The 14,585-nt window shown below is 43.0% G+C and overlaps 1 protein-coding gene and 1 pseudogene across 6 annotated transcripts in view; both read right to left on the bottom strand.

Annotated features, from left to right (window-relative positions):
• The window catches only part of FYN (FYN proto-oncogene, Src family tyrosine kinase), a 202,842-nt gene that overhangs the window by 90,571 nt on the left and 97,686 nt on the right, over nt 1-14,585 (bottom strand). Inside the window, exon 1 of one of the 6 annotated variants that reach the window (XM_070417885.1) lies at nt 2,713-2,732. The exons of the other annotated variants lie outside the window; for them this stretch is intronic. The gene's annotated coding sequence lies outside the window, so the exon portion shown is untranslated. Of the gene's footprint in view, nt 1-2,712; nt 2,733-14,585 lie in introns of those variants that run through there. 6 annotated transcript variants of the gene reach the window in all.
• Nucleotides 12,248-14,223, bottom strand: LOC139013088 (U6 snRNA-associated Sm-like protein LSm4 pseudogene; annotated as a pseudogene).

The following is a 14,585-nucleotide window of genomic DNA, read 5'->3' as shown; positions in this document are numbered from 1 at the left end:
GCTTGAAAATTTTAATGAAATGAAGAACTCATAGAAAAATACCACTTATTACTGAAACAAGATGAGAGAGAAACCTGAATATTTTTTATAACCATTAAAGAAATGGATTCATCTTAAAGAAAACAAAACCAATAACATCTGGTTCAGATGGTTTTAGAGTAAAAAGAGGCAAGTGTCAGAGATAAAAAAAATGGGAAAGAACTAGTATAACCTTAGCACCAAAATCAGACAATGACAGTAGGTAAAAAAAAGGAAATTATAGTCCAATCTCAGATATAAATACAAACATAAAAATCCTAAAAAAAAAAAAAAAATCAGCAAACTGGATCCAACAGTTCATAAAATAGTTCATGGCTAATTTGGATTTTTACCAATAATGCAAAGAATGGCTTAACTTTAGAAAACTGATGATAGTAATTACCTCACTCTCAGATTAAAAGAAAAAGAACCCTATGATATTATTAATAGGCACAGAAAAAGCATTAAATAAAATTCAACACTTACCTGTGATTTTAAAAAATAGGAACTTGTAGCACACTAGGATCAGAAGGGGGACTTTTTTAACCAATGAAAAGTATTTATTAAAACCCAATATAGGCATTATACTCAGTTGTGAAATGTTAGTAGCCTTCCCTTTAAATTGGGAACAAGCTAAGAGGGTGTGCTCTCCCTACTTTCTTTTAACACTGTACTGCAGGTCCTAGAGTGGTAGCACAAGAAAAATAAATACATAAAAAATTGAAAAAGAAGAACTAAAACATAATTATTTATACATGTGATTGGTTAAACAGAAAACGTAAGAAAAATACAGGTAAATTATTAGAATTGGAGGCTTTACCAAACTGCCAAGTATTAGTTCAATATGAAAAACTGTATTTCTATGTATCATCAGCAGTTAGACAAATTAAAAAAAAAATCACTGTACTTATTTTCCTTGACCTTCATCTCTTCTTCTTCAACACATATTGAACTCAGATAATCATAGGATAAAATTTACTAGGAAAAACAAGTAATCTAATGATATTACAAAACTCTGACAGGCAGGGAAAATAATTTCTTGGAAAACTTAGAGGATTCTATAGTTCTATGTTTCCCTCAAAAAATTTTTCACTGAAAAAAACACACACACACTGAGATGCTGTAGATGGGGTTACCTTGAACTGTGGTGAATCACCCATTTTACTGGAAATGAAACACAAGCAAGACGTTCCAGACCTTTGCAAACCAAACTCGGCTTCTTCTACTCAGCTTTTAATAAAGTCAGCAGGAACCAGCCCTCCAAATGCATCTCATACCCGGAGGGATTCGGGTGTCTTACAGGGAGACATTGTCAAGAGGTAGATAGAGAAAAAGGGTTAAGAATGTTCCTGAATGTTTGGTTCTTCATCTACATGAAGGTAATACTGAAGGCTACTTATATTTTGTGGTTGTTGAAATTTCACTACAATCAAGCACAATATAACATTTACCAGATCCAACTAAGACCCCTAAATTATTATTCTATATTTGAATACATCCATCAGCATGGCACTTGGTCTTCCTGTTTTTAATAGTCTTAGGGAAGCATACCATGGCACCTACAATTCTTCACCACTCAGGTTTGATTAATTATCATTTTCAATGAAGTAATAATACAAATGAGATAAAACTTCATGGAGAACTTTCTATATTCACTTGGATCTGACTGGGCAATTCACTCAATAAAAACAAGATGATCTGAAAATACTATATTATAATGTTGTTTTAAAAAATGTTTAAAACCTAACTCACTGGAAACAACAAAAATGAGCAAAAATAGGAGACTGGTTTCCTATTTGACTGATTAAATAAATTATGGTACATTCCTATAGCGAAAGAGGATGTAGTGCTAAGATCATATTGTAAAATAAACTTAGTGACACCAAAAACATTCATGGTATACTGTCAAGTTAAAACAAAAAGATATAAAACATTAAGTAGAATTTGAAATAATTTTTAAATCTTCCAAATTCACATCAGAAAAGGACTTTAAGCAATACACTAATGTGTGATAATCTCTGAATGATGGAGTAACTGGTGACTTTTGTTTCGTCCTTGGTGCTTTTCTGCACTTCTAAGTAGTCTGCACTGGGGGTGTGCATTGATGCAGATACTATTTTAAAGAGTTCATCACGATGAAAATATCTAGAGTTCATATAGCACAAATTTCTGGAGCTCTCCAAAAACACTAAGTACAGTTTCATAGCAGCCAAAACAATCAATGAAAACAGTGTCCTACTGACAGTCCAGCTGGAGGCTATTCTATTCTATTCTTACTCCTGTTCGACCACTGCAGCGGTAATATTTGGCCTTCAGTACATCAGTGCCCCAGGAGACACTGAAAAGGTTCAGTGCCCATCCCAAGGAGACCTTTACTTCCCAGAGTTTAATCTCATACCGCCAGCAAAGGAACAATGCCCCCCAGCTCAGAATCTGAGGTAGCAGGAAATTAATGAGAATTCTGTGCATAAACGAAAGAGTCCGTTTGCCACCTTCATAAAGCCGCTTCTCTGCTTAGCAACTTTCTCCAGCTCTCCAGCCTGGCTTCCAGGAATTCACCCAGGGCCCCCAGACCTCTTCCATCAGTTTCCACGGCCCCAACACGAACTTCATCCAGGATGGAATATACCTCCACACCAATGTCCACACAATTCCCACATCTCATCCATGTGCCAGGCCCCAAGCCAGTCATACCTGCCAGAAGCCTTCCTCTCAGTTCCTCAGCCTCACATCGCGCTCTCTGTCTCTCAATTCTTTGGCTTATCCCCTGGGGTTGATCATGTGAGGGTGAGGCTTTCACATTATTTCAGTGTTTCCTGGGCACGGCAGGGTTTCCTAAGAGTTGGGCCAAGTTCTGCATCTCTTTGATTCTGCCCATTGCCCTCTCTTAGCTCCTAGTACAGGGCTGCAATGTAGTAGGTCCTCAAATCCAGGAGACAGACTTTTTAAGGTGGGTGAGTTTGCTGGCACCATTCCTAACAACAGCTTTACGAGTAATCTATCCCTTTCAATCAATCTGCTCCTTTCCCTCCCTCTTTCTGCTTATCCCATCCTTAAGAGAGAGAATGACATTTTCCTTGCTCACTCGTCTCAGCCTATATCCATATGGTTTCCTTCCATATCTTCAGCTCTCATTTAGCTGCACTAACGAATGGCCAATCATCAACATGGACAATCCACGAGGGTGCCTAGGCCTCTTGCTTTCTGGCTCCCAAGCACCCAGACACTCGAAGGGGGCTGTACTCCTTGGGCCTGTTCCCATCGAGGACTGTGCACCTTTCAGTTTCTCCCTAGCTCTTCCCCTTGCTTTTCAGGACTTTGGTGGTTAACATTATCCATTCATTTATTCACCCACTCATTCAACTCCTAGTTCTAGAGCACCTTCTGTGTGCTCAGCACTGTAACTTAAACTCACAGTTGGAGAACTAGTGTCCCCAACTAGACTGGAAGCTCCCTGTGGCAAAGGTTGTCTGCTACAATTATTTAAATGTCACCAGAGAATCTAGTAGTGTGCTCATAGTGTTTGGAAAATATGAAACTGACTGATGGATACGAGAAAGGAGAAAGGAACAAAGCAAAAGGCTACAGTTTTTATTCTAGTTTTCTCCTCTGTGTGGTTTGACCAGAAATGATATAAAGACAAGGAAAAACTCAGACTCTAGCAGAGGGAGTATAACCTTCATTTTTTTTTTTGGGGGGGGAGTCTCTGGCCAGACCACATGAGACAGTTATGTATGTAAAAGTACTCTTAACGTTGCAGAATATTTTACAAATATGAGTGCCATCATCATCATCATCATCATCACGACGTAGCCATACAGTGGTGTGAAAACTTTCATTCCAAACAATAATCAATCAAGTCACCCCACCCTGCACACTCCTGCAACCAGCAGCAACATACACCCTGGAAGGAAAGCTGACAGCCTGACAAAACCCAAATGGAAAATAAAATGAGCAAGAACAGCTACACCCAAAGAAAGCAAAACCACACTGCTTGGAGGAAGAAATCCTCTAATTGCCTCCACACTCCAGCTCGCTTCCATCTGCTTGCATTTAAGGAAGCCCAACTACTGGGCTCCTGGCAGCTGCGGAGAAGAAAGGAAATGCTCCCCAAGTGCTTGGATGGCTGCAGCAGACAAGGACGGAAGGTCCACAAACAAAGCTCAACTGCAAATCGAGCAACAGACTTAATGTTTGCTATGTCAAACTGAGCAAACGCTCTCCCCTGGTTCTGAGACCACATGCAATGATACCGGAAGTCATTCTTGGAGAAGGCGGCAGCAGCAGGCGTGGGCAGGAATGCTGCAGTGGTCTACTCCTCTGTCGCAGCAGCCTAGGAGCCTCCCCGAGGCGGGAGTCAGAGGGCCCAGGCTGCAATTAGGCTTCCTGTGGGGAAGTGACCGGGAGCACAGGCACCCACACTCCTTAGTGTGGTGGAACTCAGTCTCCTTCGGAGCCCGCCCCTGGCAAACTCCCAGGTGGCAATCTTTGTTTTTAGAAATGCCAACCTTTTGATTCTGGCCTCATTATGATCATTTCTCCCAGGCCCTCCTTACCTTAAGCTCACCAATCCCTCAGTCTCCAGTCGGCTCTCAGCCCTCACCCTTTCCGGCTGCCCCATGCTTAGGACCTTCCTGAGGAAGCACCCTGAGGAGCAATTAGACAGTATAATTTTTTTAAATCACAGCTTCTTGGATAACAGGCAGTCCCAAAACAAAACTGTGGTGCACAGATGCCAAGAGACAAGACGTGTTCACACCACCAGCTATAGGCAGGGATATGAGCCCTCATCTCACACCTACAACGTATCACACATATGACAGAAAAGGGAACCACTTGCTATGGGCCCCAGACTATGCTGGGAGACTTCATATATTTTATTGAATTCAAACCTTGCAATGAACGTATGAGCTGGCCTTATAGAAATTCAGCAACTGTCCTCAAGTGTCACAGCCAGTAATGGTGAAGTTGGGATTCACATCCAGGTCTAGGTACAAAGCCTGCTCTTCTAGCCTGTTCTGCCTGACACTTCAGGGTGAAGAAAGCTGATGGAGTAGTTAACTGAAGAGATAGATACCTCTTAAGGGCTTTAAACTCTGCTCAGAGTATAGTGAAAGAAGAACAGCATAATGGTATAAACGCCAGTGAGTCACAGGGGCCCCAAGATTCAATCGGAGTTTTGGAAATTAGTGTGAATGATTATTATTGGAAACTTCATTTTCTGGTATGATCTTAGTTTTGCAGTTTGTGAGGACCCTGGAAGATTCTGGAGAGGCAGCTTTCATATGCCTTAGCAGCCCTCTCCTCCACAACAAGATAATGCTTTTCCTGGGCCAGAAGCATGTGCCCTCAAGCACTGAAGGGCAGGATGGGTAATAGCAATGACAGCCAAGCTTGGGCTGCTGGACATTCAGGGCTCTGACAGGAGTGGGAGAGGGGCCCACCCAGGTTCTCCTTGTACCATCAGCAACAAAATGCCCCGAGGAATCCCCTGGACAGTGCATCTTTGCCTCCAACCAGCAACCCCAGCACAGCAGACTGCTCAGCTGTTCCTGACCAGGCCAGCTCACCATCAAAGCAGGGTCTGCATCACATTGTGGAGTAGTGTGGAAGGCTCTATGTGTATGATGTAGTGTTTAAAAAATTGATTATGCCCTTCCACACACGGAGCAGCTTCAACATGTAGGCTGCATGCATGCAAAATGTTCTGTTGGGTAAATGATGGGATCCCACTTAAGATGCCGGAACTGGAAAAGAGAATTGTCCACTATTACACCTGGTTCTGGTCTTTCACGGAGGGCAACAGCGAGGTTTCCTGAGCTGTCCACAGTGGAGGGGCCACCCTGGGAGAGGCTTTGCTTTTGCAGCTGGCTTTCTGAGTTCTCTAAGACCTCACTGGTTAATGTTAATTGGGTACATCAAGCAATTTCTATCCCTGGCTTGCTATTTTTAAGATTAAAATTCAACCAAGGCTCCAATCTGTCTCTTTGGAGCAGGTACCAACAGGATAGGTATCTGAAAATAGCTTGTGTGTCTTGTCCTCCACTTGATGGTTAAGACAAAATTTGCTCCTCCCCAACATTTTATGGTGAAAATTTCAAACATAAACATTTTTTTTAAATATATTTTATTGATTTTTCACAGAGAGGAAGGGAGAGAGATAGAGAGCTAGAAACATCGATGAGAGAGAAACATCGATCAGCTGCCTCCTGCACATCTCCTACTGGGGATGTGCCCACAACCCAAGTACATGCCCTTCACCGGAATCGAACCTGGGACCCCTCAGTCCGCAGGCCGACGCTCTATCCACTGAGCCAAACCGGTTTTGGCCAAACATAAACTTTTAATAATTTTACACCGGACATCCATGTACTACCACTTAACTTCTAACATTGATTAACATTATACCATATTTGCTTTTGTCACATAGCTATCCATTTATCCATACTGTAAAAAGTTTTAACTACACATTTTTTTATGGTCCTTATTTTTCCAAAGTGCAGCTTCGGGGGGAAGCATGCCTTTCAAACAACTCTGGGTATGAATCCCTGCTTGAGTGCTTCTGAGCTGGGAGACTTCAGGCAGGTGTGTAATGTCTTGGAGCTTCAGCTTCCTAAGTCGTAAAATGTGGGTAACAATGCACAGGGGTGCTGTGAACAATAAATACAGTAAGGTGTGTGTGTGGGGGGGAGGGGGCGGGCATCTGTAGGAACAGGTAACCAATTCTTAGTTCACAAACTAGCTCTCTTTCTGATCTATGAAACACATCTGAATTAGTAAAAAAAATAGTGACAATAATACAGATACAGATGAAAGGAGAATGGCAGAATGTCGATAATTGTGGGGCTGAGGGAGGGATCCATGGGGTCCATTATGCTATAATGTTTACTTTCTATAAGTTTTAAATTCCATAATAAAACAACAAAATGTTAAAAAATATGAATGGTCACTGGATTTTGTCAAGAAAAAAAAAAAGGAACCCTGTATTTGAAAAATGCAATATGTGTCCTCTGAGGAAGTAATAAGAAGCGATGACACTGGGGTTAACAGTACAGGGCTGGGGAGGCCCTGGGTGCTCTCAGTCTTGGGGGTGGGGTGAAGGGGAGGAGGAAGGACAGGGCTTGGGTGCTCAGTAAATGCTCCCCAGGTGGCAGGTTCACTGCGGGTGAGAACCTTTGTACTGGCAGAAAAGTGAGATACCACGCTTTCCGTCATATTAATTGTGAGAAAGATTGTGGGACGTTGTGGTTATTACTTGTTGACTGAAAACTTCAGCTTTAGGAAAAGTGAAAATCGATCATGAGAGACCCAAGTTAATTGGATTTGACCTGGGCCCAACTCAACTTCTCTGCACCTCAGGCTGTTAACCTGTAGACAGGGCTGGATTCCTTCATGGCAGAGTAAGAGCAGAGGGCTCTACCTGCACCCTTCTCCATCACTCCAAACTCGAGAATAATTCTGCTAAAAACAATTGGATTAACACACCGGGTTTTATCCTCAGCCAGCACTGCAACAACTGAGGCTCATCTGAGAAGCACTGCTATTTATCTGTCAGTTCTGCTTCAGTTCCTCTCCTGGGAACATGCTTAGGGACTCTTTGGTGACTCATTATCACAGTTAAATATACACAAAGAACAAGGAGTGCAGGCTGGATAAAACAGACAGATTTCATCCCCGTCTTAAGGATCTAGAGAACAATTTCAAAAAAAAAAAATTCTACAGATGATATTCAGAGGGAAATGTATTTGTTTTCTTTCAAAGCTACAGATGAACTACCTGCTATTGTGTTGTTAACCTTCTAATGAATAAATGCCAGGTTTTATAATAATATGCCAGTTAAGTAATACTTCCATGAAACCTAACTTTCCTTTTCTTCAAAATTCAAACACCCCTGAAATCAAATCTTAAGAATATTAATTTTTATTTAAAAGAGAAAGTTAAGCACAAACAGACAAGCAGTGAATTCCATTTCTAAACAAAGCCTCGGCTGACTCAAGGGGGCCTCCGCCAGCAGCAGTGTGGATGCTGAGAACTGGTGACTTGACTGATGAGTGTCAGAATATATATAGAGTAGTTGCCAATATTAAAAAGTTGGAATGGTTAATATACAGATCAAGATTTCTGAGTGCTGGGCCCACATTGCCTGAGAGCCAGTAACATTTGCCCCTTTTAAGTAAGTGTGGCTTGTGTTTCTCCAGCTGCACACCCCCTCCTGTGGGGCACGGCTACAGTGTTTTGGCCAGGTTCAAGCCTCGGGCTAATGAAAGGACAGGGTCCTCTCATTGCCATGTTCAAGTCCCAGCTGGAAGGGCAGAGCCCTCCCAGCACAATCATAGCCAACAGCTATAGCTGTAAGCTTGAACCTATGGTCCAAACACATAGCCCCACGTGCCTTGTGATAGAGTTCGGGTGCGTGTAATTGAGTGAGGTTGAAACTCACGAGAATGCTGTAAACAATGTGATCATGCCCCTACTTTGCCTCGTGACATCTGCTATAAAATAAAGACACGGCTTGTGGGCGCTGTCGTTGTCTCCTCATCAGGGAGGCAGCGTCCCACCAAGACCCAGCTATTATTCTCTTGTCTGTTTTTCCTTAATCCTTTCACCCTCCTCCCCCCCACACCCCCCCACTCGGGATCACCCTTGGCTGTGCCGGTGTGGCACACCCTCCTATCTGACTTTCCTTGTTATGGCCCTACCAAATCAGGTAGGCATTTGTCTAAGGCAGTGGTTCTCAACCTTGGCTGCACATTAGAATCACCTAGGAATCTTTTTAAAATCCTGATTTCTGAGCCTCATCCTCCAGAAATTCTGTTTCTTTGTTATGGGGTGGGACCACAACATTAGTAACAAAGAAACAGAATTTCCGGAGGATGAGGCCAAGAAATCAGGATTTTAAAAAGATTCCCAGGTGATTCTAATGTGCAGCCAAGGTTGAGAACCACTGGTCTAAGGTAAGAACTAGGGCGGTGACACAGCCAGGGTTGGGGATCAGAGGGTACATGGAAGAGTAGAGAAGCCCTGGCTCTAAGCCTGGAAGATCTCTAGTGATCTTAGTTCTACTGGAGCTGTGTGACCTTGGGCAAGTCCATTCACTAGTCTGAACTGCTGTGTGGGAAGAAAGTGAAAAGAGTTCTATAGGTAAGGGTCCTGTGTGGTACCTGGCATGTAGTAAATGCTCTGCTAGAGTTACACCTTCTTATCCCACAGGCAAGAAAGAAAAACGTTTGGCACAATCTATCATCACAAAAAAATCCAGCTGACCACTGGGTAAGCAGCTAAAAAATCATTCTTGTAAACTTAGGAAGGCCTAGATCATTCACTATAAGTAGTTGAAGAAGAGAAAACAAAGGGTAAAAAATATCATACACGATCCCAAAGTAATGATGATCCAGGCAATGATTATCCAGATATTCAGAGCACTGCAAGGTGGGGGGAGGGAGGGGAATGGACAGGATGTTCACAAAGGAACCACACACCAGCTCAAAGATGCCTGACTGACTCAAAGTGACTCATTGGTGAGCTCGGTTACCATCTTACCCAAGAGATCAGATGGTAGGACAAGTTGACATCCTCTACCTCTGGATGTGATACAACATCAAGCATGCGATGCCACCAATGAAGTATTCTTGCCAAAGGCTGTTAACCTGCATCTAACAACAAGCTTCTAGATCTAACAATTTTCAGGCAGTGAGGCGTAAGTTAACCCCGTAAAGAAACAGACAATCCCAGAGTGCAGGATGTTCTACACCACAACCAGCAAGTCTGAAGAAGGACTTGATAGTAGAATATGTTATGAAATCATTGCTAAATTTCTTAGGTATGATCATAGTATTGTTATGTAAACGAATGTTCCTATTCTTGGCAGATACATGATGAAATATGTAGAGTTAAAATGTCAAGATGTGTGTAATTTTCAAATGGTGCAGCAAAAGTTTACCTAATGTAATACACACACACACACACACACACACATATTTGGAAGAGGAAATAAAAAGCAAGTGGCATATTTAGAACATATAGGTGTTGATTTTATCATTCTCCTAACCAGCAGGTTTGAAAATTTTCAAAATAAAAAGTTGAGAGAGAAACTGGAAGAGAAGGTAAAAAAAAAGAAAAAACAGGAAAGAAAAAAAAAAAGCCAGATCAGATAATATCACACTTCCCTTTTTTATAATCACCTCACCATTCATATTCAGGTCAGCTTCACTGTGTGCCTTTTCATTCAGTACGGTTTTATTTTTGCCACTTTAATAAATTTCATGTGTGCTCATTCAAACTGATGTAGCCAGCCGTCTCGGTTTCTTTGCTGTCTGACATCAAAACCAAACTTTAAACAAAGCTCCAACAGCAGGCTCTGTAGAAGTGGACGAGGTAGGTAGGTATGAAGCCAAAGATATCATCTCAAAACCTCCTGAAATTGACACCTAGTTCCCTATCTAGATGTTTTTTAAGCTGGTAAGACTGGATCAAAGGCTGTGGGTGGGCATTCTCTGGGGCTTTGATCTTTTCCCAGGACAGCACTGGCTCTCTCTACCTGCACTGGGTGTTGATAGAGGAATGACAGGTACACGATGGTCAGAGAGAACATGGAGTTTTTAGAGGCTCTTTCCACATGGAGTGTGCTGAGCCTGAGTTCTGGTGCAGAGAGCAGCTCGCATAAGCTGCAGAACAGCCATTCTGAGTTCAATTGTAATGCCTGCGAGCTCCGGACAATGGACAATGTGGGAATCACTACAGTAGGTCCTCAGGTTACGTTGGAGATCCTTTCCGATTTTCGCCATAAGGACCCACCTACGTCACTCACATGGAGCACATACACAGCAGTAATCAAGTAAAACAGTAAAAAAAAATTAAAAGAAAGATAACAATTCCTGACCTTTACTTGTGGTAAATAAATAATAAAAAACATAAAGCACATATGTACATACGTCAAAATGACGGAACTTTTTTTTTTTTTAATAAACAAATGGGAGATGGCGATGTAACCACACAATGAGGACTGCTTGTACTGGGATGCCTTTAACTTGGAGAGGACCATAAGGGGCCTAGACTCAGAGAGAGCAGGGATGAATCTGGCTCTCCTGCATATTAGCTGCACAGCTCCAGAGCAGTGTTTCTCAGTGGGGGCACAGTGGTCACCGGGCCCTATGGTGGAGACAACTCTTCGCTTCGCAGGACGGACATAGCACTGCAGCGTTAACCATCTCTGTCCCACTTCCAAGCTCACCACATGCCAACCCTGCCTCGAGTCTTTGAAAGGAGAACAAACACCCCGCACTCTCAAACGCCCCCTGCCTTAGACATAGGCTAAATTCTCTGAGCCTCAGATTTTATCTGGGGAGGATACCTGTTCCACCACCCGAGTGGTGGTTAGGGCGGAGCAAATGTGCCACATCTCCTATACAAGTGATATCATAATACGCATTGACGTGGGCAGCCTGCCAGTCAGAGGCAGAGCTGTGGGGCAGGACCAACCGCCTGGCTCCCAAGTGGGTTCTATTGCACAATGTTAGCTGTCCAACAGCTACTGATTCTGAAAATGTTTCACCTCTGTAAGTGGGAAATTTTGGTTTATAAGTGTTGCTACAGATAAAAACCACACCACAGTGGGAAAGAATTTAGTATGAAAGCTGATGGCAGTCAAGTGGGCCATGGGAACTGACAAGCAGGATGGCAGTCTCAAAGTAGCTTCCAAGAAATCTGGTTTAGGATGGCGCCAAAATGAACCTGGAATGAGCACCAAATTACTTCAAGGATCAAGAGAATCAAGTAACAGAACACCATCCCAGAACACCAGAGCAGGGAACAGCAAGCACAGCCTGACTTACAAAATGGCGACTGCTCAGTAATTTACAGTCTTCAGCAATGCTCCTGGAAAGGACTCTAGGAGGCTGGGCAGGGCTGCTGCACAAAACCTCGCATAGAACTGGAACTGTAGGCCTTGGGGCCGCTCACTGGGTGATTTGGTTGCAGAGGGGCGGCAGATCGCCTCGGGAGAACTTGGATGCTTCTCCAGAGATTCTCAACTCTCCCTCACGGAGCATTCTGGCTCTCATTGTGTCGCCTTCATGCCTTACAATTTATGTAAAAATGCTCCTGTGCCCTTAGAACCGATTTGGTTTCTGGGTTACAAAACTGCTTGTTCTTGTTCTTTTTTTTGTAGTTGTGTTTTTTATTTTTGTAACACAAAAGAGAGAGAAAGGAAGCAAAGGACTGGGGCCCAACCAGACCCAACAACAGCTTCTGAGGCACATGTCTGTGCGGTTTTGTTTTGTAAAGACAATTTCAGGTCTGTTTGAGGAAAACTCCCTGGACTGTCAATCTCAGTGCAAAGACCTTAAAATGAAAACTTCCCATCTGTTTGCCACCCAGGGGTCCAAAAAGAGATATAAAACAAACCTGTATCTAAAATGCCCCCCTTAACACAAGGCTCTACAGATGCATTAACACACAGAACCTTCCAAGAATCAAGTTGGCTGAGACTTCACAAAATCAAAAACACCAAAAAACATTTCCAACTGTAAAAATGCTGGCTTTAAAGAAAAAGGACTTAATGCCCTGGCCAGTGTGGCTTGGTTGGTTGGAGCATTGTTGCAGTTTCAATCCTGGTCAGGGCACATATCCAGGTTGTGGTTCCATCCCAGTCAGGGTGCATGTGGGAGGCAGTAGATCGATGTTTTTTCCACATCAATGTTTCTCTCTCTCTCCCTTCCTCTATCAAAATCAATAATAATAATAATAAAAAGACAACATAAAGAGGACCACAAAATGCACAGGTAAGGTCTCCCCAACACCTGCCTCTTTTTTTCTGTTCTGAACAGACTCATGGACTGGAGCAGATACGCAGTCTCTTGGGGGAAGGCTCAAGTCTCTGGGGGAACAGGGCCAGGCTCACTGCCCGCCTGCCAGCCGGGTTTCTTTCTGGCTGACCTCTGCCAGTGTCTGGGATCCCGCCCCTAATACGGCGCCAAACACACCTCGTTCAGCACCCCCCATGCCACGGCCTTTCTGCTGCTTCTGCTGCTGCAGGCCACCACGGCCACGACCCTTGGCACCACCTCTTCTTTGACCATGTCAGTGATCTCATTGGGGATGTGCAGGTACTTAATGGTGCTGCCTGGGATGTAGCACTGGAACATCCGCCAGAACTTGTCCTGTCCCTAGATGTGCAGATTACCTCGTGCAGGTTGATGTTCATCCAGTTCTCACAGTTTACCAGATGCCCACTGTACGTCTCCCCGTTTTTAAGCTCCACTAACATGGGGTGATTCTGAGCCATCTTCAGCAGTGACAACGGGAGCATGGTGGCGGCAGGGACCTGGCCTGCCGGTCACTTCCACGGCCTCCTCCGTTCATGCGCCCTGCTTGTTCTTACTCTTTTTTTTTTTTCCCAATTTATATTTTATTTATTTTTCTATTTTTTTTATTGTCTAAAGTTTTACATGTCTCCTTTTTCCCCGGTTGACCCCCCCACCCCCCGCCAAAAAAAAAAAGGAACTTTTACCATTTGCAACAACATGGATGGAACTGGAGAGCATTTTGCTAAGCGAAAGAAGCCAGTCGGAGAAAGATACATATCACATGATCTCACTCATATGTGGGATATAATGATCAACATAATTTGATGAACAAGAATAGATCCAGAGACAAATGTTCTTATTCTTTATCTCTGTTCCTCTCCACTCCCTTCCCCATCCCACCCCCCAACACATTGCTAACTTTGTTTTGCTGATCTAATTTCTCCTTTATCATTCACTTTTAAATAAGGACTAGGAAATGCTGACTGGGCAGAAAGTCTGACCCTCTTTAAGGCCAAGGCCTCAGGAATTAACAGGGAAATGAGGGAGGCCACCAGAAGCTGAGCAGGGAAAGGGTACAAGTCTTACAGAGCAGAAGTGAAAGCAGACAACCACTCTATGTTATCAGAACTCCTGAAAGAGCATGGAAATGACCCACACATTATCCACACATTATTAGAAAGGGGGTTCTGAGAAACAAGTACCTATAAATGTGTGATTTTCCTTTAGATTCATTAAAATATTTAGCGCCAAAGTGGTATTTTTATAGTCTCACTTGCCTCTGCTTACTATTCAGCTTTGGTAGTTTCTCCAGATTCTATTCATTGTAAAAACAGCAGACTGATAACGTTTAGTCCCTAAATCTCTGGGGTAGGCCATCTGAAATGAGATCTTTTATCCTTCTCTTCTCCCACTTTACAGAATGCATTTTCATAGCATTCTTTGCAAGAAGCAAGATTATCAGAAAAAGAAAAATGAAGGGGAGTAAAGTCTAAAGAATATCATACCAAAGCCTTTGGTAGGAAAACATTTATGTCCGCAAGCACACACCACACCCTTTCTGGGAAGATATTACTGGTCTTGAAGCTGGGTTAGTGGATCCCAAAATATACCACACAAACAGCACAGTTACCCTCCCAAAATAGGCCCTATAATTAAAGTCTTTTCAAGTGGATTGTCCTATATCACAACCTGACATATGTTGCTTTAATCTCCCTGCTTCAGCAAATGTAGCCATACTGGGTACAGAGGCTCTAAAAACTACTT

The sequence above is a fragment of the Myotis yumanensis genome, unplaced genomic scaffold (genome assembly GCF_028538775.1).
Source record: "Myotis yumanensis isolate MYYU_CA2020_CCGP unplaced genomic scaffold, mMyoYum1.0.hap1 SCAF_6, whole genome shotgun sequence".
Taxonomy (NCBI): domain Eukaryota; kingdom Metazoa; phylum Chordata; class Mammalia; order Chiroptera; family Vespertilionidae; genus Myotis; species Myotis yumanensis.
Note: the sequence above shows the minus strand (reverse complement) of the source record. Positions and strands in the feature narration are given on the sequence as shown.